Source organism: Rhinoraja longicauda, chromosome 29 (assembly GCF_053455715.1).
Source record: "Rhinoraja longicauda isolate Sanriku21f chromosome 29, sRhiLon1.1, whole genome shotgun sequence".
In the NCBI taxonomy this organism is placed as follows: domain Eukaryota; kingdom Metazoa; phylum Chordata; class Chondrichthyes; order Rajiformes; family Arhynchobatidae; genus Rhinoraja; species Rhinoraja longicauda.
Window position 1 is genome coordinate 7606079 of NC_135981.1, and position 25112 is coordinate 7631190.

At 40.6% G+C, this 25112-nt stretch overlaps 1 protein-coding gene across 2 annotated transcripts in view; it reads right to left on the minus strand.

The window, feature by feature from the left end:
* The window catches only part of raraa (retinoic acid receptor, alpha a), a 524616-nt gene that overhangs the window by 486309 nt on the left and 13195 nt on the right, over positions 1–25112 (minus strand). For both annotated transcript variants that reach the window (XM_078424857.1, XM_078424854.1), the window contains exon 2: positions 17959–18134. The gene's annotated coding sequence lies outside the window, so the exon portion shown is untranslated. The remainder of the gene's footprint in view (positions 1–17958; positions 18135–25112) is intronic.

Consider the following 25112-nt stretch of genomic DNA (forward strand, 5'->3'; position numbering starts at 1 on the left):
ACACAATCGACCGGTCTGGAAGATGAGTTCACATGGGATACAGAATGAGCTAGCTAGTTGGATGCAAAGTTGGCTTTGTGGAAAGAGTCAGAGGGTTGTAGTGAGAGAGTGTTTTTCAGCTTACAGCCTTGTGACAAGTAGTAGTGTACTGCAGCAATTGGGGTTGGGTCCATTATTGTTTGTCATAAGTAGACTTAAAATGGATGGGAATGTAAATGGCATGACTAGCAAGTAGAAACAAGGAACTGCAGACGGTGGTTTACAAAAAAAGACACAAAGTGTTGGAGTAACTGTGCGGGTCAGGTTTCATTTCTGGAGAACATGGATCAGTGACATTTCGTAAGCATATGTATTAGCAAATATGTGGATGGCACCAAAATTGCCGGTGTCATGGCCAGCGAAACTGGTTGTCTGAGGTTACAACAGGATCTAGATCAAATGGGAAATTGGGCAAAGGAATAGCGGATGGAATTTAACTCAGACAAGTGCAACGTGGTTTATTTTGAGAGGTTAAACATAAGGGCTTACATCATAGACAACAGAACTCTGGGAAGTGTAAAAGAGAGAGGGACCTAGGGGGACAAGTACATAATTCCCTGAAAGCAGCGACACAGAAGAAGACGTGTGGTAAATTCGCCTCCGTCAGATGGGTCACTGGGTACAAGAATTCAAACATCATTACAGGTGAGAAAAGGCGCGGTAAGACCACCTCGGGCGTTGTTTTTTTAAATTTGTTGATCTTTTTTTTGTTTGTTTATTATGTTATCAGTTGAGTACTGTGTTCACAAATCTGTTGAGCTAACACAAGTTAGAATTCCATTGTTTCGTTTCAGTCCACATGACAATTAAACACTCTTGACTCTTAACTTTCTTGAAAGAAACTTGGATGGCGTGGACAAGTTTTGCCAAAGGTGCTGCTTCCATGCTGTATAACTTCAATATTAACACTGCTACAAGCTCCCTAGAATAATGATTGTAACATTGAGATTCAGATGACAGTTATAAAGAGTGATCTGAACCCCAATGAAATTATTGCATTGGAATCACTTGCAGTTATTCTTAAACCTTTGCACACAATCATTCTTTGTTTCCGTTATACAGTAAACATAGCAAATCATAGAAAACTAATAACTGACACAGAAAAGATCGAGCCTAACAATTTTTCCCTGCCTCAATCGTAATTCAGTGCAAGAAACTGCAGCTGTGGTTTCTCCCTTTATGTTAATTTGGTTTCTTGTTCACATCAGCCAAATTCATCTCTGGGTAAACACAGTAATGTGGGCCTGGAGCAACGCATCATGTGACAATGATTTGTTTCAAAATCGCAATCAAGAAAACAAAAGGCCGTTTCTCTTCACAGAAGAGTGGAGCAGCACTATTATTTAATGCAGCTTGGCATGTTCTTGTCTAATGAGGTCTTTAACTCCTTGATACGACAATGTCCCTCTGTGTGCCTGGTGTCTAAGCTGACACACAAATGCTAAACTACCTCTAAGCATGTAATGATTTCGGAGCTAAATACCATGTACATCTTACTTCCAAGTAACAGTTTATTTACAAGTAGCTCAATAGACAATGCGTATTTGGACCTAGATATTTTGATACCAAATACAATGGATTCTACAGTCTTTACATTTTCAGTTTGAGAGGCGTCAGCATTGCTGCCTTAACTCAGAGTAAATGCTGACAGGACCAGTCCAGTGGTGAAACCATAGACTGTCGAGTTTAAATCCAGAAAGGGGATTTTGTGGAGATGGGAAAATAAAGAACTCCAGCCCTTAGGCAAAGGCTGAAGTACACAGTGCTTTAACTTCCTAATTAACCAAACATCACATCACGATACATGTTTCGTTGGTCTACAACACCCTGCCAATTTACAAGTAATAATAGCGCATTATCTCTTAATCTTCAACCCTTCCTATCCTTCCCTCCCCGTTTCCCTTGCACTTTGAATTATTTGTGATCAGCTGCAATGTTTTCCTTGGCCTAGGCAGCGCCAAGAGTATGCTAGATTCCTTTTCAGATTCATTTTCTCTGATTAAATGACGAAATAATAGATTTTCGAAAACGAAAAGTGAATGATGGGAGTTTTAAAAGAAAACTATTCAAATAACCAATTAGTAAGTACATCAAATAATTTACTTAAACATCCACTCTGTGATTAACTGAGGAAACCGATTTCTTAACATACAAGGGAGAAAAATTGAATTACTGTTAGCCAGGCATAATTTCAACAATAAAGAAGAATATCTTTATTACCTTGGGGCAGATTAAAAGTCACTTCATTCCTCCAAATCATTTAACTGATTCACTTTATTAAATGCCCTGTCAGACATTAAACTGTTCAGTTAATGTTATAACTTATGTTTTAGTTTTTAGTGATACAGAGCGGAAACAGGCCCTTATGCCCACAGTGTCCACACCGACCAGCGATCACCCTGTACACTAGATCTATCCTGCACGCTAGTGACAATTTTTACATAAGCCAATTAACCTACAAACCCGCACGTTTTTGGAATGCGGGAGGAAACCGGAGCACCTGGAGGAAACCCACACGGTCACAGGGAGAATGTGCAAACTCCATATAGACAGTACCCATAGTCAGGATCGAACCTGGGTCTCTGGTGCTGCAAGGCAATAACTCTACCGCTGCACCACTGGGCCACTCGCTGTTCCCGTCTTGATAACTCCTGGCTGGCCCAACCTTTTTCATCCCAAACCCTGGCTTGGAAATTGTTCCAATTATACAAATATAGTCTATTCTCTTTGCAAACAGTTATTCAAATTTTAACAAGTGATTGTACTGGAGATTACAATTGTGCTCTTGTTGGAAATAATGGTGGCCAGTATCCATGAACTAAATTGGATGAGTCACACAAATTAAGAATCTGGTTAGAGGCTTTCTTTTCATAAACAATTCCAGTGAGCTCATTTATTCAAGGATCATAGCCACATTTTTCCTTGGTAGTCACTTCAAAACCTCCCCATCTTCAGTGGCAAGGTGGCGCAGTGGTAGAGTTGCTTCCTTTCAATGCCAAAGATCAGGGTTCGATCCTGACTATGGGTGCTGTCTGTATGGAGTTTGTACGTTCTCCCAGTGCCCGCGTGTTTTCTCTGGGTGCTCCGGCTTCCTTTCACACTCCAAAGACGTACAGGTTTGCAGGTTAATTGGCTTCGGTAAAAATTGTAAATTGTTCCTGGTGTGTAGGGTAGTGCTGGTGTACAGGTAGACACAAAATGCTGGAGTAGCTCAGCGGGTCAGGCAGCATCTTTGGAGAGCAGGAATGGGTAACGTTTCGGGTCGAGACCCTTCTTCAGACTGATCAGCTGGCGCGCGGGAATCGCTGGTCGACATGGACCCAGTGGGCCGAAGAGCCTGTTTCTGTGCTACATCTCTAAATTAAACTAAAAACTAAACTAAACAGAATGAGGAGCAGGAAAGGAGAATGTCTTTTTTTTTCCAAACAAATTAAAAAACTAACAACTCAAAGTACAATTTTCTGTGCTTGGGATAAAGCTTGTAAGGTAACAAGTTTTAAATCCCAGAAAAAAAATGCAAAAAACAAGCACTGGTCCTCAGAATTGGCCCGCTATCATAAAGGCAACATCCTCGTGAATTAGGCATTTCAATTTCAGTAGAAAAAGAGGCAAGCCAAGTGCCAAATATACAAAGTCTCCCCATGTACACTGAACAGCTGTGAGGTGTTGACTGGGATCTGTAGATTACCATGCCCTTTTGTTGAAACCATCTCATGGCAGGTGTTTGCCACGGGGCATAGCCCTTACTTTCTCAGTATGCAATCAGCACTTTGGCAAACTGCAGTGCCTTCTACGAAGAAATGCCAACCGAAAATAACTGTACTGAAGAGCAGCTGAAGTGGGAGAACTCATTCATGTTATACATGTGACTACCATGCACAGAAAGGGCGCATTCTCAAAAGTTGCAAGATACATTTATGTACAGTACTGATTTGATAACATGCAAAATAAAACCTTTCATTGTACCGCAGTATACTTGGCAATAATAAAACTAAATCTAAACCTAAGTTCAATTTCCACTATTTTGAGCAAGTGTTGCCCACAATAACAGAATTCAAGCTTCAACCAATTCAAGCTTCAAGAATTCAACCAAACCTACGATCACAGAACAACATAACTCCTATCACAAGGTGATTTAGGTACAAGCAAACCACTCGCCTGTGAAGAAATATCCTTATTTCTAAGCTTTGCAGCACGCGTGGTTGCATGGATCATTTCTAGCGCCAATACTTTGCCTGGTAATGGACTCCTACCCAATTCCTCATATTTTCTTGCAGTCCATTGAATTAGCACGGGAGTATTGAACAGCACAGGAACAGGCCTTCGACCCATAATGTCCAAGCCGGATATGATGCCATGTTAAATTAAGCTCCTCTGCCTGCACATGATCCATATCCATCCATTCCCTGCATATCATGTGCCTAACCAAAAGCCTCTTGAAGCCCACAACCATCCCTGCCAGTACATTATAGGCACTCATTACTCTGTGTAAAAAAAACTTGCCCGGCACATCTCCTTTACACTTTGCACCTTCACCTTAAAGTTATACTCTTGAGTCTTTGACAGTCAGACTTTGGGAGACGTCTCAGAGATACTGGTGAGGAAAGCCTCACCAAGGCAGAAGAAACTGTGAGAATGGAATACACTCTTTGAGTATAGTTGGGTGAGGGGCGTTGTTTAAATTCAGTGGGCTTATAGCGTATATTTGTCACTACTCTATCCCGAGATGGAGATGGTCAAAGAATGGAAGAATAAATATGATGCATGGAAACTGATAGCATAAGTAATAAAAGGTTCCAGTTCTACATCGAAGCAAGTCACCAATTCAACTCTGATATGCTTGTTATATCAGAGCGTATATAACAAGGCTCGCCAATGTGCATTTAGCAGGTAAATTACAAATAGCCATGTAGAAATTTTGATTTTATAAACTGTGTTGTAATATGGAATCCTTCCACAGTGGATTTGTTGATATTCAGAATCCACAAAATATAACATTGCGTAAATAGTTTGGAAAACACATACTATTTCCACCATTCCTCATTGCCAAATTTTTGCCTAAATAAACATAGATCTTATTGGATATTGTTCCAGAAATTATCTGGAAAGTAGCCGAAAGTCACTCTCGCTTTATGTGCTCATTCACCTGGCTGTTTAAACCATGGGGATTATCACAATTAAATCCAATCAAGTTCTCAGCTATCACAAAAACAGTTGTACTTTTCAGCCAGATGTTGGCTTACCCATTTGTCATTCAAACCCCCGAGCCCATTTCACTAATTAGTTTGATCATTGGTTAATGTGTACTTCAACTCCCCAAACTCAGATTTGTTCCATAACCAACAATCCAGAGGCGAGAGAGCAAATCCTATTACAGCAGCTGGAGAACAGAAAGCTAGTGCTAATAACAGTGAGCATAGAACTACAGATACAGATTAGGTTTGTCGTATACACCAGGGTGCAATGACATTTCTTTTTCACATGAAGCTCACAAACACAACACAGACAGTAATGATAAATACAACAATAAAATTATGGTACTATTGTAAAACAAAAATCCTATGTGGTTCATCAATGTCCTTTGTCGAAGGAAATCTGTCATCCTTGCCCAGAGAGGCTTATACGTGACCAAGGACCCACAACACTAGTGTTCAAGAGTAATTAAAGAACACGGTTAGTCTTGCCAACAACACAATTCATCTTGCAAATCAATTGTTTAAAAACAATTTAACAGATGCTAAAAATGTGGTTTTGTAGCTCTAGTTAGAAAAATGTTCCTAAATTGGCCAAGTTACAATTTTGATTGCTTCATAATATTCTCCCTATTGACGTCAAATAGGTGACACTGAGAACTCGGTTGCAAAGCAACTAGATGGGAAAGGGAGCAAGATTCTGCCTGACATCTTTCCACCCTTCCCAACTTATTGTGGCTTTGTAATTGCAGCCCCAATTGGGATCAGCTAAATTGCCAGATACCAGGCATCTAATCCATGACTTTGAGCTAAATGCCTAAAGTGCTGCTCCCTGGGAACAAAAAAACCCAGAAAATATAAGGCATTTATGATTTGATTTTGAAACTCTAAAGAATATTAGAATGGATCTCAAAACATTCCACTTTTCACTTCTCAGAAAGACTTACTAATCAATGCCAATATTATTTTGCACGTTGAGATAAAATAGAAGATTCAAAACAGCTTGGTTTATTTTGTGAGAATGATCAGAAATTTCAATGGTTTTGAATTTCTATTTCACAAAAGTGAAAGATCCAATATTATTCTGTAGAAGTGAAGCAACAATGTCTGAACAATGTGCGACAATTCACAATCAGAGCCAAGTGGCCCATAAAATAGGCAGACTACCTCAACCATGACAACCTCTCGGCTTTCATTCTCTTCTGGAACACCATCCTAACAGATTGCTAAGTCAAACACATTTGAAAAGAAAATGCTGCACCCAAGGGTACAATGTACCTAATACAATCAACAACAATTTGCAGCACATGAATTCTGGGGTTGGAAAATCATAAAAGCAGGCATATCCTCACCTTGAAATCATAACGGCTTACAAGATTCAGGGAAGTTTTTTTTTCAAGTGTGCCTTTGAACAATACTCAAAAGCTGTTTTCATTATGTATATGGACAAAATTCAGTGAAAGAGCTGAGGCAGTGCAAGAGATTCTAAGCCAAGCTCCAGAAGGAATACATACCTAAATGATTCATGCGTTCTTCATGCTCACTGAGTTCCACAGAAGCTGTGAAATGTTACAGAATACGGTTGTAAAAAGCCCACTGATCTAAAAACATCTTTTCACATCCAACGTCTTTGAGAGATAGCAGCAAAGGTAGATTGACGAATGCTTCCAAAAAAAAGTTGAAGATTTTCTATTTGTAGCTGATTTGTACTGTGGGTGTATTATTTTTTAATTAAAAGGCAGTAGAGATAAGCAAAGATGGAAAGATTCTATTATCTACCACATATATAAATTTGATGAATTGCACCATTAGTTTTGGGAAGAGAAGTCTAAAGGTAACTTGATGAAACTAAAAGCTTGTTTTATTATATGTCATTCTTCAAATGCAGGATTTATGTCTTGAAACATAAAAGATTCTGAGAGGGAGTGGCAGGGTAGACACCAAGAGATTTTTTCCTTAGGCTATAATATCTAAAAGCATGAAAGAGAGTCAGTAATTTAGGAATACGACAAGTTGAAATCTCTTTTAGCCAACAGCTGCAAATCTTTTTCAATTCTCTCGGTCAGAGCTGTGCATGTTCAATCATTGAGCATATCCAGGCCTGAATCTGATAAGAAATTAGTGGACAAGATAATTAAATATAAAGTGTATGAGGCACAGGATAAACCATGGTGGTAGAGCAGGCTGGAGGGGCCATTTAACTACTTCTGCTTCAATTTCTTCAAGTTCTTCAATTAGTAGGCGGCAAGGTGGCGCAGTGGTGGAGTTGCTGCCTTACAACACCAGAGACCTGGGTTTGATCCTGACTATGGGTGCTTGTCTGCACAGATTTCGTACATTCTCCCCTTGACCTGCGTGATTTTCCTCCCACACTCCAAAGACGTACAGCTTTGTAGGTTAATTGGCTTGGTATAATTGTAAATTGTCCTTCATGTGTGTAGGATAGTATGAGTGTGCGGGGATTGCTGGTCGGAGCGGACCTAGTGGGCCAAAGGGTCTGATTCAGCACTGTATCACTAAACTAAACAAAACTAAAATGCGATTATATGTACTGGCATTTGGAAGAAGCCAGAACCTCCAAGCAAAGATTAGTTCATTTAAGAATTACTGCCACCGACAATATTTTCCAAAAGTACACCAAGGGGGCCAAAACTTTTCTTTTCCCCTGCATTTGTTTCCAATGTTCTCATGTCATGGAAAATGATCTTGCCTAATAATGCAGTAACATGGAGCTTCTGAGGTGGTTTAATAGATGCCAAAATTTGTCTGTCACTTTCAGTATTTCCTATTCCAAGCCTAGTGGTGCAGTGGCCAGTTATAATTTGTAATATTACACTGGAACATTTGAACAAGAAATCCATGTTAAAGAAACACACTTCTCAAGTCATCCTTCATTACATCTGATGTAGAGTTCACTCTTTAAAAATTACCCACCAATTCTCTCAGCTGGTGACACACTGGATATGCATTCTCACACTTTATTGCAACTTGCAAATGTTTATCTTTTAGTGACCATTGAAACAAATGCAGATTTGAATACATCATTCAAAAAATATATAGTACAGCTGGGGCGGCACAGTGGCGCAGCGATAGAGGTCCTGCCTTATAGAGACAGAGACTTGGGTTCAATCCTGACTATGGGTGCAGTCTGCACGAAGTTTTGTACGTTCTCCCTGTGACCACGTGGGTTTCCTCTGGGTGCTCTAGTTTCTTCCCACACTCCAAAGACCTACCTGTTTGTTGGTTAACTGGCTTTGGAAAAAAAGTGAAATTTGTCCCAAGTGTGCAGGATAGTGCTAGTGTATGGGGATGATCGCTGGTTGGTGTGGACTCCGTGGGCAGAAGACCGCTGTATGTCTAAAGTCTAACCTAAGCCAAGGTAGAGGAGGCTGAGAAATGCGAATAAACCAGGAATGAAGAGAGCTCCACACATGTTCAGGGGGATTTAAAACAGCAATGAGAATGCTGAATCAATTCTATTAATTATTGCACTATAAAATTAATCTAGTTCTATAAGCTCCATGACCATGATTCTGCGTCACTGCACCCAAATTAACCCCCACCAATGTGGTCGCTAACTTTCACTAACTACCAGTGCGTCAATAATTCAAAATTTACAACAGTCAACTTTGTATTTAAATCCATTAATCTTTCTGACCTCTGTGACCTTCTGTAGCCCTACAATCTTCAATATTTGTTACTCTTGTCACACATACAAACCATTCATTATACTCTCTAACCCATCATAGCAAACACAACTTCAGCTGTCCGACACCTACACTCCGAAGAAGGGTCTCGACCCGAAACGTCACTCATTCCTTCTCTCCAGAGATGCTGCCTGACCCGCTGAGTTACTCCACCATTTTGTGTCTACCTGCACTCTTCCCTCTTTTATCTCCTCGATTTATGTTTAGACACGTTATTTTGGCAAAATAATAAACCTTTTAAAGACAGTTCAAATAATATAAAATTGGCATTGTACTACATAGTAAACAACATCCATAGTTAAGGAAGATAACAAACAGCTAACACTCAGTTCACACGCTATGCTTTTTCACTATCAACTTTGGGAATTGCAAAAATGCTTCAAGTTGTAACTGTTCTGAGTAAATGTTAAGACAAGCATTCTCTTAAGGATAAAGAAAATTTTATAGACATTGTATAACCAAAGAATATTTTGCAGTCCTGCCAGAGGCCATGTGAAAACTTGTCATGTAGTTTAAAGTTTTTTTAAAAATCTTGGATTTAAACCAAAGTTTAAAAGAAATGTTTCAGGCAGAACTAGGGGAAGCAAATATGATGTTGAAGACATTAGGAGATGTAATATTTGAGGATGAAAGTTCTGTTATATGAACAAAATAATCAGGTTCATCACAAAACTCCAAATGTCAAGTTACTTTTTGCTTCAGACTTTCAAGATTCAGTCTCAAAGGTATAAAATCTCAGGCTCCAGCTGCCCATCACATGCGATGCATTATGCTGATAGAAACAGCGACTTGTGATGCCCAAAGTCACACATTTCCTTTATTTAGCCATGCACTGATATCCAACACAATTCTTGTCTATCCTAACATTTATTTGACGAGAACATAGGTGGCATAGCTAGTATGTTTAGAGGTGACACCAAAATTAGTGGCGTAGTGAACAGCGAAGGTTGTCTCAGGTTACAACAGGATATCGATCAACTGGTAAAGTGGCCGTGGGAAAGGCTGTTGGAATTTTATTCAGCTAAGTGTAAAGTGACGCAATTTGCGAATTTAAACAGCGAACGGCAGAGGTCTGGGGAGTATTGCTGAACTGAGACCTTGGGTTTCAAGTACACAATTTCCTGAAAGTGGTGATGCCGGTAGACAAGCTGGTAAAGAAAGCACATGGTATGCCAGCCTTCATCGGATGGGGCGTCAAGGTTTCAAGGATCAAGGTCAGTTTATTGTCACGTGTACCATGTTACAGCTATAGTGGACATTGGCGAGACACCTGGAACATTGTGCACATCTTTGATCACCATACCATACGAAGGATGTGATTCAGCTAGAGAAGGTGCAGAAAAGATTCACAAGACTAGAGGGTTTGACTTATGGAGGAGAGACTGAATTGGTTGGGATTGTTTCTCCTTGAGTGCAGGAGGCTTGAGGGATGACCTTCTAAAGGCTTACAAAATCTTGAGGGGCATCGATAAAATGGATAGTCACAGTCTTTTTTCCCCCAAGGTAGGTGTGTCTAAAACTAGAATGCACAGGTTCAAGGTGAGATTTAAGGACAGGTTCAAGATTTAAAGGGGTCTTGAGCGGACAGTTTTTCCAAACAAAGAATAGTTGGATTCTGGAAGAAACAGCCAAAGGAGGCGGCGGCGGCGGCGGCAAGAACAACATATTTAAGAAGCACCTGGACAAGTACTTGAATGACTAAGACACCGAGCATTATGGAATTAATGGAACTGGGCCGAGCCATTTCAGTGGGCAGTTGAGAGTCAACCACTTTGTTCTAGCTCTGGTGGCATTTAACATCAAAAAAGGTAGCATGGTGGCGCAGTGGTAGAGTTGCGGCCTTACAGCACCAGAGACCTGGGTTCGATCATGACTACGGGTGCTGGCTGTACGGAGTTTGTACGTTCTCCCTGTAACCGCATGGGTTTTCCCCGGGTGCTCTGGTTCCCTAAAACATTCCAAAGACGTGCAGGTTTGTAGGTTAATTGGCCTCTGTAAATTGTCCCTAGTGCATAGAACAGTTCCAGCGTACTGGTCAGTGTGGCCTCGGTGGGCCGAAGGGCCCGTTTCCTCGCTCTTTCTCTAAAGTCTAAAGACTTTCATATCTTACTTTGGTGATTGTTCTTCATATACAAGTCCAGATGTAGGTGCATTTGTCTATTGCATAATATATGACTTCATCACGGTCCACATGCTTATACTTCACGGCATTGTCATTGCAAAACAAACAAGAGTTGGGAACTTAGCAGATGTTTCTCTCTGGGTTAGTCCAGTACTGATACAAGCCGGGGCAAAATTAGTTAACTCGGCTTCATTTTCAATAAATATGCGAACTGGGCTAATCACAACCACCAAAAAAACAAATGATAGGATATGAGACTGCACAGCGCTCTCCCAATACAAGGATGTTTTAGCCAAATACTGAAAAAAGAAACAGCCAACAGGCAGAGCCCACCGCCGTCTGATTTTGAGGCGAGACAACGATCACTGAATCAAAGCCAAAGCTCTAATATTAAAAATATCAGACATTCTGCAGTTCCTTACTTTCCAACAAATGCTCTTATTGAACCAAACAGAACTACCAAGAGATCAAAAACTCTGATGTTTTAAAAAGAAAATCACCCCCACAAGTAGGACAAACATCTTTTTAACTTCAGAATAAAACATTTTTTATCCTGTCAGTCCTCAAATGTACACGGCCAAATTAAGGCTTAGACAGCAACCAAGTATTTTTTCAAAAAAGTCTGGATATCTTAATTATAGGATGAAGATTAAAAAAAACATTTAAAGATTATTCGGCACATATTTGTAGGTTAATTGGCTGGGTAAATGTAAAAATTGTCCCTAGTGGGTGTAGGATAGTGTTAATGTACGGGGATCGCTGGGCGGCGCGGATTTGGTGGGCCGAAAAGGCCTGTTTCCGCGCTGTATATATATGATATGATATGATATGATCAGTACACGCTGAGAAAATATGCAAATATACAAATGTATGCACTGAAATTCTAGATGAGACCATTAGACACATATCATTGGACCACTGGATGCTTAGCAATGAATACAAACAAAGTCTGAAAAAGGGTCCATATCCTAAACGGCACATTTCCATGTCCTCCCGAGATTTTGCCTGACCTGCTAAGTTACTCCCGCACTTAGTGTTTAACTTAAACACAATTCCTACCTTAAAGTGATTATAAAAGTTTCATGTCACGGGATATGGTGAGAAGGCAGGAACAGGGTACTGATTGTGGATGATCAGCCATGATCACGGTGAATGGCGGTGCTGGCTCGAAGGGCCGAATGGCCTACTCCTGCACCTATGTCTATTGTCTATAACCCTGAGAAAATTGACATCCAAATCACAAAATAAAATGTTAAAATTTCTTTCATGATTCCACAAATTGTCACTTATATTTCACGCTGGAGAATAAGCAAGTGAAAGGATTTGAACAACTCCACCACTAGCTAGAACATTAACTTACTTTATATTGACTACTGTCATCAGTTTGAAGGTGCTCACATCCAATCCATAAATCTCAGCAATTACTCTCCCGACTCTAGAAAGCAAGGAAGTCTTCAAAATCAACAATTACTGTTAGCAAAAAGTGCAATGTTTCACTGTTTTGAAATTGTTATTTTCTGCTAAATAGTGGTGCAGGAGATTTTCCTGTCCCTATTCTCTCTTCAAACTGTCAGATTAAACTGAGTGCGTCAAGTCCCAAGTATCAAGGAATAGAACAAAACAGCGTTAAGCTGTACTCCAACGCTTATCAAAAATGATGCACACACAATAGCGAATGCATTGAAAGCTGCACCAGTTTCTTAGAAAATACCAGAAAAACCTGCATTTACATTGCACCTTTAATGCAATAAACATTCCAAATATTGAGTTCGGAATTAACAGCTATAAACACATATCTAATAGGTAATCTCAGAACCATACAAAATTCTGAGAATGATTTACTGCCATACGCCTAGGACATTCCCTCTGGTTGAAGAATATGGGACAAGGGATTTGAGTCTTAAGACAAGAGTTCACCCACTTATTGCATGATCCCACAAATTTTCAGTTGCATTTCACACTAGAGTGGTTGAATGAAAGGATTTGTACAGTCGAGAAGTAATTTTCAATTTTGTGAATGCTTAAAATTCTCAAACCTGGAGGCCTGTGCACGTTCACTTGTGGGTTAGATTAAGTTGGTGGTACTTTAACTGCACGCCATTCACTGGGAGGAGTCTACCCCATGACAGAAGGGGGACGAGTTGTACGGTTTGATAGCCACAGGGAAGAAGGATCTACAGTGGCATTCTGTACTGCATATAGATCAATAGATCATGGATCCAATAGTGGTAAAAGAACAAAACAATGCTGTTTCTATACATTGTGAGATGGTTAGCAACAAAGATAATAGAGCAGAGCAGGATAGACCACTCGACCCTAAAAACCGCAGTATGTCATGGCACCATTTCAGTAGGCAGAAACTTGCAGAAACATTTAAAAAGAAAAATAACAAAAATCTGTGAATTGATAGATGAGATATATTCTGCATTTTTAATGTATCATCACACATACTGTTCCCCCACAACACTGATTGCACAGAGAGGCATAACAGACGGCAGGTTTTGCCGACTAAAATGGCTCCTTTGCGTATTGCACTTCAATATAGGTGATTTCGACAGAGTGGTCTATCTTGCTCCGCTCTATTATCTTTGGTTAGCAATGAGGTACTCAACAAGGCACAAATGCCAGCCAGCACTTGCTTGAAAAAAAAGTACAACTCTGTTTACTATCAGATCCTCCCAAGTGGACTTGTTCTGATTAATAGATGTTTTAAAACCAAATAAATACAACAGAGAACCGTTTCTAAGAAATCAAAGCAATATATTTCAAGCCTCAATGTGCATACTTCTTCATTGTCCACAAATCCATCAAGTTAAACGAGTGTTGTGAATGCCAGGGTGTTAAGATAAGAGAAAACTGCAAAAACTGAACAGATTGATTCCCTTCTCCTGATTATTGCACTGATAAAAAGAGAAGACATTGGGCACAATGGCCTCTTTCTGTGTTGGGTATAGCACCGAAAACACTGCTTTATGCTGAATCTCCTCAACAGTTGACTGCAGAACAATTCCACAACAAACAGACAAAGGGCCAACCAAGACTTACAAAATGTTGCTTCCAAGTTATGAAGAACTTAACTCCAAATTGTTTCATTGCTGCATCCTGACATTTTGTAGAAAAGGACACTGGACTTGCATCTCTTTTGGACTAATTTTTAAAAAAAGATGTATGATAGTATCCCTTCCTTAAACAGAAAGTGTTCAGATAAGAAATGTTATAATTAATGAATTCATAGGCCAATGAACTTGCCTTTTTTCTCTCTCGTTTCCCAGAATCACTGGGGTTTCAGTCTGTGACTATAAACAATAGGCCTCATATATAAATAGACTGGACGATAGGATGCACATTAAATGGGACTGCTTTTGAAAATAAACGGAGATTCAGCCCCTGGACTGCAACACACCGAACACATGCATTGACATAGGGCTTTTCATAATAAAAGTCCTTCACAGTCAATGGGATACACTTGATTCAGCCTGTCTTAATGTCGGGAAGTTGTAAAAAATCCTTATGTGTGAAATCTTCAATTGTACCAGACATGAAAGTGCAATAGAACATAGAACAGCACAGGAACAGGCCCTTCGACTCACAAGGCATGCGACGACCACGATGCCAAGTTAAACTAATCCCTTGCACTTGAACATGATCCATTCATTCCATTCCCTGCATATCCATCTGTCTAAATTCCTCTTAAAATGCCATTATCGTATTTCCTTCTACCATCACCCATGGCAACATGTTTAAAGCATGCACCACAAAAGCCCCACACATCTCCTTTAAACGTTCCTCTCACCTTAAAGCTATGGACTGTATCCTTTGACATTCCCACCTTGGGAAAAAGATTCTGACTGTCTGTCCTATCTCTTGCATGATTTTGATAATAATTAAGTACAAAATCCTACAAAATACTGTTGTTATAATTGTAGAACCCTATAACCAATAGCAATTGGCTTTTTATTAATTTTTTATGCAACACTGGTATTGTTGGCTACACAGACATTTAAAACCCAGTGATTGAACTTGACATAACCTAAACGGGCCACATTCAGACCAGGTAAACACTGAGGGTTTTGTGGCGATCGCGCTCTCAGTACGGCTGTCAGGCAAGTTCAAAAATTTTGACCAGGCAACAGCAAAAGAATGGCGATCATTTTCCAAGTCAAAATGGTGCGCGTAACCCAGAGGATAAATGGCAAGTGGTGGCACTCTTATGTTGTTTCTTCAATGCAATTTTGTACAACTGGGCCTTGCCATTTCAGTGAGCAGTTGAGAGTCAACCACTTCTAGCTCTGGTGGCATTTAACATCAAAACAGGTAGCATGGTGGCGCAACGGTAGAGTTGTTGCCTTATAGCACCAGAGACCTGGGTTGAATCCTGACCACGGGTGCTGGCTGTACGGAGTTTGTACGTTCTCCATGTGACTGCGTGTGTAGGATAGTGTTAGTGTGCGGGTTCACTGGTGGGCGCAGATTCGGTGGGCCAAAGGGCCTGTTTTCACACTGTATCTCTAAACTAACCTAAACAGGGAAAATAGGAAATTGTCTTCCAAAAGTCCAATGGGTATAAATGACAATCAGTAGTTTCAGACTGACCATTACTAACCTACTTGCCTCCGAATAAATAATCTAGTAACGTTCACCCACCACATTATTCATGTATTTCAGGCAGCATTGCGAAAAATAAAGGACTTCCAAGAAAGATCCATTAAATAAAAGTTTTCATTAACCTTTACACATGACTGAATCTGCCAGTGCCTTAAACGGTATTATGTCATTTTCTACTGGTGCATTCTGTCAACAGTAACAATACAATAGTTTTACCAGAAACATTGCAAACTTAAGCAAAATTACAGGATTGCAATTACAAGTGGACATGAAACAAGATCTCTGTAGATAAAAGAAATACCTAATTCATAATGTTTTTTTGGCTTTGTTAAGTATTTGGTTTCATTGCTAGCTTTTTACTAATATAGGTTAACAATAAGGTTGAAGTTCATCATAAAGCACACTAGCACCACCCAGGCACAGAACCTCAGCACTGCATAATTTCCAGCAGAAACACAGTTCTTTCCCAGTTCTTGTGTGACATGTCCAAAACGCACATTTTCTTCAGGTATTAAAGACATTTCAGATCAACATATTGAAAACAAATTAAGAAATCTTAAAACCCACAAAATTAACCTCATTATTATGGAATTGAATAAAATTTAAATTGTGATAAAATGAGATTCGACAAAGTAATTATGATGCTCCACTTTCTTCTCAGATTTAGAATCTTTTCATATTAATTGTATTAAATTATTATTTCTGGTCATGTTAAAAGTGCATTTTTACAAATAACAGGATTGCTTAATCAAGTGCACAGTTGCGTATGGGCGGCACAGTGGCTCAGCAGTAGAGTTGCTGCCTTACAACACCAGAGACCCAGGTTTAATTCTGACTCCGGGTGCAGTCTGCACGGAGTTTCTACTTTCTCCCTGTGATCATGTGGATGCTCGGGTTTCCACCCATACTCTAAAGACGTACTGGTTTGTAAGTTAATTGGCTTCAGTAAAATTATAAATTGTTCTCAGTGTGTAGGATAGTGCTAAGGTAGGGGTGATCACTGGTCAGCACGAACTCGGTGGGCCAAGGAGCCTGTTTCCACGCTGTACCTCTGAAGTCTAATTTGATGAAATTATGTTCATGTTGAGGTTTTCCTATTGACTCCCTGTTCATGATTTCGAGCTGATACCAGTGTGTTGACATCTCTCAATCAAAACTAGTCTGAAAATTAACAAGTGGAGCAAATAGGACTCGCTTGTATTCTATACAAACAAATTATCTCATTGGCGCTGAATTCCTCTCACAATTGCCTGTCCTGAACTGGATATCTTAAAAGATTTGGAAATAAGAGCTTAAATTTGTTATGTAATTTTTATTTTAAATGCACTCTACCAGTCATCCAGGTGGCTTTATTCTCAAACTAGCTGGTTTAACATACTTAAGTTCTCAGTTAAACACTACTGCAGTACTCAGCACTGGTGCCTCACAACACCACAGATTCAGGCTTCATCCCGATCTTAGGGGTAGTCTTGTGGACTTTGCATGTTCCCGGGTGATTGAATGCTTTTCATCTGGGTCCTCTAGTTTCCTCCAACATGCCAAGCAAATGACCACTGTAAATTGCACCTGGGGAAAGTGGGTGACAGAGGAATCAAAGTGGGAAGGAAAATAGTTGATTGGGATGCTAAGAATGGGATGAGTAGATGGGTGCTTGATGGTCAGTGTAGGTGCAGTCGACCAAAAGGTCTGCTCCCTTGATTTGTGTCGAAATGTCTGACAATTTGATTGTTCCTGGGTTCTTATTCATACATAAACATGAACTGAACCTTTAGTTGTACAGCAGAAATAATTATTACACAAGTTCATGTCATAGGAGCAGAATTAGGCCATTCGGCCCATCAAGTCTACTCCGCCATTCAATCATGGCTGATCTACCTTCCCTTCCATTCTCCTGACTTCCTCTAACCCCCGACACCCGTACTAATCAAGAATCTGTCAATCTCCACCTTAAAAATATCCATTGACGGCATCCGCAGCCTTCTGTGGCAAGTAATTCGACATATCCACCACCTTCTAACTAAAGAAATTCCTCCTCATCTCCTTTCTAAAGGTACGCCCTTTTGTTCTGAGGCTATGGCCTCTGGTCCTAGACTCTCCCACTAGTTGAAACATCATCTCCACATCTACCTTATCCAGACCTTTCACTATTCGGTAAATTTTAATGAGGTCCCTCGTCATCTTTCTAAACTTAAGACATTAAGAATTCCATTTCTAAATCACAAAATTATGTCTCTCTTAAAACAGTGGATATATCAGAATAATGTGTGACAGTGCTGCTATCAGTAACACCTACCTTCATTCGTAGAACTTGAATAGGTGGTTTATTTATATTCCCCTGATGGTGTTCGAGATGCGAGACGATTACAGAAATATGATTCAGACATCTGTGGCAGGCTGTGTTTACACTTGGATTTTGTTTGTGAGAGATAATTTTTGGCAATTGTGCTCTAAGCCATGAGACGAGGTTTCCTACCAAGTGGGGAAGAGAAAACAACAATGACAACTTAGTTATATCATACCAAACATATTTTTAGTTTCATATCAATAAGCCCTGGGATAACAGTCACTACAAGGGGAGATACTACAGATAAGAACGATAACACAAAACCCAATGGCCCCAAGTTGCACATTTGAAAAAGAGGAACGGCACCTGTGCTACTTAAGAGAACATCATTAAAATGGGAAATTATTGGGAAATTTAGTTACTACCACTGCTACTGTTGGGCTACCCCAACAGCACCTTTCAAACCAGTGACCTCTACCTCCAAGAAATACCTGCTACACTTGTCCATGGAAACAACACCACATTCAGGTTCCTCTCCCAGTCACACCCATCCTGACTTAGAAATATTTTGCTAACCCTTCATTGTTAAAAAAATGACCTCTTGACTTCTGACCTGCAGAAATGCTTCTTCACAATGTCAAATATGCATTACTGTTACTGTTGGAAAACACAGCTTGTCGTCCGGTAGTAAATCCTGTTTCCGACGGGATGGATTGCATTTGATGCCTTGTGCTGGCAGACACGGATATAACAGAGGTCAGTGTGCGGCTGGCCCAGGATCAGAGTCAGGAACACTCGGGAGTACAGGTTCTGGAACAACTTATTCCCATCAACAGTGACTTCCAGGTTCAGAAATTATTAAGCTGTTGAGCACGACACGCCCCAACTACAAACTGTCTAAGGTTTAATGAGGGACTTTGGGCTTTGTTCTGTATTCTTTTTTTTAAATTTATTGATTTTTTTCTATGTTTAATATGTTATCAATGGAGTTCTGCGTTAACAAACCAGTTGTGCTGCTGCAATCACAAATGTCATTGTTCCATTTTGGTACATATAACAATTTCCATTGCATCGGCAAGGCCACCAGCATAATCAAGGACAAGTCTCCCTCTTCTCCCCATTCTCATCAGGCAAGAGGTACAGAAGTGTGAAAATGCACCCTTCCAGATTCATGGGACAGTTTCTTCCCAGCTGTCATCAGGCAACTGAACCATTCTGTCAACAATGCTGATGCCTTCCGGAGGTGCAGTGGATGCTGCTGCAATGCCGAGGCCAAAGCCTCTTGTCCCAGGCTTCGCAGCTGGTAGGTTGGAGGCTGGGCCTCGCGGGCCGGGGGCAGGGCCTCAGTGCCCGCTGTTGGGGCCTGGATCGGCGCCACGGAGAGGACCCAGCAGTGTTAGTGAAAAGGTCAGTGTGGTGGTAGATGATGGCGCCGACTGACGGACGAGGACGGACACGTGAAGTAAGGACGTCATTGCCGAGGGAAGGAACAAAGGAGGACCCGGCCTGGGGGGGACCACCATGACAGGGGGTAGAACAATGGACAAAGGGACCTGGCCTGGGGGGCCCACCATGACAGGGGGTAGAACAATGGACAATGGGATCCGGCGAGGAGAGACCGCCGTGAGGGAGGGGGTAAGAACAAAGGCGGAACTGGTGCGGGGCTGGGATTGGAATTTGTAACTTTGTAAACGCTCATTATGGGCGACTCATACTATGCGAAGGTATGCAAGCAAAGAATTTCACTGTGACTTGTCACATGTGACAATAAAGTATTCTGTTTTATTCTTTTCTACAACTGAGCTACCGTCATACTCATTGAAGACCCACGGATTATCTTAATTCCCTTTATTCTGTATCTGTATACGTTATTCCTTTTATTCTTTATCTGTACACTGTGACGGCTAGATTGTATTCATGTATAGTCTTTCTGCTAACTGGTTAGCATGCAACACAGCACTTTGTATTGTACCTCGGTACATGTAACAATAAACTAAACTAATAAACTAAACACTCATAACAGGTAAATTTGCAGCAAAACCTGGGGTCCAGAATGCATGTATGTTTCAATACGTCTTGAGTTGAAACATGCAAGCTGAAACTTGTTACATCCACAAAGATATAGCCTTAAGGGCCTGTCCCACTTGGGCGATTTTTTAGGCGACTCCCGGCGACTGTGAAAGTCGTAGCAGATCGCCGAAATTTTCTTTTACCCTACAACAGTGACCACGACAATGCCGAGTCAGGTCGATACAAGTTACTTTTTTTGTGAAACTAGCACCTGGCTAAGAGATTACACCGTCTTCGGAAACATCGCAAAATTCCCACGCTTACCTGACCGTTAAACTGTCGACTCCAATCTACCTGTCAAATGTCCTGACGGTAAATAAATTGGTTAAACACAAGTGTTTTATGGTATCTTCAAATGACTTTACTTAATTTAATATTATGTGCTTCTAAATGCATCTGCGACAACCTAGCAAACCTGGGGACAGCATGTGATAGCGCCCGCAATAAGCTACAATACCTGGCGACAAGCCAGCTGTCACCGAGAAATTTCTATCTGGAAAAATTTTCAGCGACGCGCCGAGATCCACTACGATTCTTTGAAGACTCATGCCCACGACACTCTTTGATCATGCCCACGACACCCCGGCGAACGTTCGGCGACAGCCTAGTCGCCGGCAGTCGCCTTAAAATCGCCTAAGTGGGACAGGCCCTTTAATGGTAACCTTGTTTTTTTTGCCATCCGTAGAATGTCCATGCCCCTAACGAGGAGTTAGAGTGCTCAACAGTACCATGGGAGCGCCTTAGTAATTACAACAATTCAAAGTGGCAAGTCCTCTAAAGGGCGAGGAATAAGCAATAAATACTGTCCTCGGAATGTGCAATATCCACATTCTATAAATTAGCAAATAAAGATCATTTCAAAAGGCGCACAAGTTTAGGAAGGAGTCCTAAGTTGAAAGGGTTATACTACCTCTCTGGTTACATAACATGATGACAACCATATGTAGTAAAACACAAAAGTATTTCACAAGGCTTGCAAAAACAGCAGGTGAAGAACTTCAGTGTGATTTATAGAGAAGAATGCCAAAAGACCAGAGCCAGGAGTAGTTGGAAAACAATGTCCGGTGTAAACGTGGCAGAGACTTGGTCAAGTTGAAGTCTAGGTAATGGAAAGTCAGCATGCCAAGTATTGAGCAGAAAATTGTGAAGGTAAAAGGGACTAGATCAATTTCTGGATGGGTCAGATGCCTTGTAGACTGATCCATAAACCTGTCTCCAGCAGCATACTTTATTTGCCTCTTTAAATACAACAGTACACAAGTTTTTAAAAAAAAGACGAATAGTGTTGAACTCATCGGGTCAGGCAGCATCCCTGGAGAACATAAATTCGTGACGTCTAGGGTTAGGACCCTTCTTCAGACTGTTTGCGGGGGTGGGGGAGAAAGATGGAAAAGAGGAGAGACAGGACAGAGCATGGAAGGTAATAGGTGAAACGAGGGGGTTTTTGTTGGGCAGATGGTTGGACAAAGGCCAGAGATGAAAAAACAGGTGCAACCAAAGGTTTGAAGAGTTGCTAATTGTGATGCCGATAGGAAGAAATGTAGGTGATTGTAGAATAGAATAGAATGTACTAGTTAGTTTTCTCACTGGTAGCACTTTCAATCCTGTGGAATCAACCTCCAGTCTATTAGCATAAATCCTTCCATTCTTATACCTGTCAAAAGGTGAAAGAGTAAAGAACCAGTTTTTTCAGGCAAATGCAATATATCTCATGGCATTATGTGAAGAGCAGGGGCGGTAGAGCGTGGTGCAGGAGTGGCGCAGCGGTAGAGTTGCTGCCTTACAGCACCGGAGACTCCGGTTCGATCCTGACCGCGGGTGCTGTCTGTACAGAGTTTGCTCATTCCCCCTGTAACCACGTGGGATTTCTCCAGGTGCTCGTTTCCTTCCACACTCCAAAGACATGCAGGTTTGTAGGTTAATTTGCTTCAGTAAAATCGTAAATTGTCCCTCGTGTGTTGGATAGTGTTAATGTACGCGGTGATCACTGGTAGGCACGGATTCGGTGAGCCAAAGGGCCTGTTTCTGTGCTGTATCTCTAAAGGCTAAAGTCTAAAGCAGGTGATTCCCATGGTGCTCATGCCAATATTTATATCAACAAAACTGTCTGCGATTCGTTGCCCTGTTTTCAAATTGCACTGTATCAAGAAACTCATTTGCTGTGTCGCACTTTTGAATCTCCTGAGGGTTACAGGTGCCAAATAAATATAAATTTGTTATTCGTTCCCCAGACTGTAATGTTATGAACTCATCTACTCTATCCTTTCAAATTACCATTTTTAGTTTAGTTTTGTTTATTATCATGTACAGTGTACAGTGTACTTTTCAAGTACAGTGAAAGATTTTATGCTGCGTGCTATCAAGTCAGCAGAAAGACTATACATGATTACAATCAAGCTATGCACAGATGCGGGATAAAGGGAATAACTTTTAGTGCAAGATAAAATCCGATTAAAGATGGTCCGATGGTCTCCAATGAGACAGTTGGTTGGTCAGGACCACTCTCTAGTTGTTGACAGGATGGTTCAGTTAGCTGATAACAGCTGGAAAGAAACTGTCCCTGACTCTGGAGGGATTTGTTTACACACTTCTGTACCTCATGCCTGATTGGAGAGATGAGAAGAGGGAATGTCCGGGGTGAGACTCGGTCAAAATTTGATTTAAGAAACCAACTGAGGAGGTAATTGTGGTGAAGTATTAATGTACACGAAGAATGCTTTACGGGTAGGGCGAGTTGGCTTTAGTTTCAGAAGATGGTGTCATCTACACCATTCAAAGCTTGGTTTCATTACTACACTGACAGGCTGTCCATCTGGAGACCTTTGATCCCTACTAGAATGTCTAATTGAAATGTCCATCAGTCATTGACACTGACATATGGCTCGATTTGTTTAAAAATCTGTTCACACTGGCAGGACTCTATCACTGCCTTTAGAGACAAAACAGAAAATGGAGCAGTTTATCGAGTTAAAACTGACATGAAGTCAAAGAATACTTCAGAACCTTTTCGTCAATTCAGAAATATCCAGTCTACCATCTGGGATTACTTTGGATAGGATTACCCAGAGAACAGCAACACCATTGAATGTAAATTAGTTTTAACTGCCAAAGTTTCAACAAACACTTATAACAATCTTTGCATATTGTATAAAAGTTTGTTCCTTTTGGATCCTGAGATTTCATTGGCCTGTTACTGTTTTCCCAAACTGATACAAGCCTTTGGCACTTGCCTCTGTTTTTCTGGCCTTGAATATCTTTTTGAATGCCTCTAACTCAAGGAGCTATGGATAGCTATCATCTCAAAGATAGACACAAAAAGCTGGAGTAACTCAGCGGGACAGGCAGCATCTCTGGAGAGAAGGAATGGGTGACGTTTCAGGACAAGATCCTACTTCAGAAGAAGGGTCTCGACCCGAAACGTCACCCATTCCTTCTCTCCAGAGATGCTGCCTGTCCCGCTGAGTTACTCCAGCTTTTTGTGTCTATCTCGGTTTAAACCAGCATTTGCAGTTCCTTCTTACACCTATCATCTCAAAGCTCCACCAAAACCCATGCTCGAGTGTCATGGCAGAGAAAAAGTATCAGGGCTTCCAGACAAGCAAAGATCAACCATTGGTACATGCTTTCAAGGTAGACAATTTCCCTAATTTAAATCATGCTTAAAATAGATTCATATTAAATCTGGGTATGTGCTTTACAGGTCCAGAGAAAAGAGAGTCAAGAATATTTTATTGTCATATGTCCTGAAACAGAACAATGAAATTCTTACTTGCAGCAGCACAACAGATATGTAAACATTGTACCCTGTAAACACTATAATAAGCAGCAAAAAAAAAAATATATATATATATATATACAACTGCAAGAACGAGTAGCAATCGATAAAAAGCTAAAAATGTATTGCGTGAATATATATATATATATATATATATATATGTACAGGGGCATATCGACCCATGCATTGTATACTTGTTTTTATATTCATGCATTTTAAATATGTATGTTATGTTCTATACTTTGGCAATATAATGATGCATCTTATCATGCCAATAAAGTATTTTAAATTGAAAATGAATATATATATATATATATATATATATATAAACAAAGACAAATAAATAAAAATAATAGTGCAAAGCCAAAAATAATGCCCCCAGTCTATATGGTTGGAATCTATTTGGATGTAGTAGTGTTTAATAGCCTAACGTTTGTAGGGAAGAAGCTGCTCCTGAACCTGGACGTTAGTTTTCTGGCTCCTATACTCTCTTCCCAATAGCAGGAGTGAAATGAGAATGTGGCCAGGGTGGTGTGAGTCTACGATGATGTTAGCTGCTTTTTTTGAGGCAGCGACTCCGGCCGATCCCTTCAATGGTGGGGAGTGTTCACCACTTTTCATAATCTACTTTGTTCCTGGGCGTTCAAGTTACCGATCCAGGCTGTAATGCAACAGTCAATACGCTCTCTACTGTACACCTGTAGAAGTTCAAGAGAGTATTCATTGACATACTGAATCTCCACAATCTTCTAAAGAAGTGGAGGCGTTGATGGGCTTTATTTATGATCGCATGTGCTGGGTCCAGGACTGATCTTCAGAGATACGCAGGCCCAAGAATTTTAATCTTTTGACTCTCTCCACCATTTCGTCGGTGAAGACAATCGATCCTCATCCTTCCTCTTCCAAAGTCCACAATCAGTTCCTTGGTCTTACCGACGTTGAGAGCAAAGTTGTTGTTCTGGCACCAACTTGATCAGTCGATCAGTCTCCCTCCTATACTCATCATCATCTATAATTCATCCAACAGTGGTGTTGTCGGCAAACTTGAAGATGTAGTTCATACTGTGTCTAGCTGCACAGTCGTGAGCATAGAGTGAGTAGAGCAGGGGGCTGAGCACGCAACCTTGAGGTGCTCCTGTGCTGATGGTTATCGAGGAGGAAGTGTTGCTGCCAATCCGTACAGGTTGTTTCATATTTGTAAGCAAGCCAGACTGATAAGATCTCTGTCTCAAAATAGATTTTTATTAAAAGACTGACAAAGCACTTCATATAAAAAAAACTATGTGCCACATGACATGTGAGAGAATCTATGGCATTC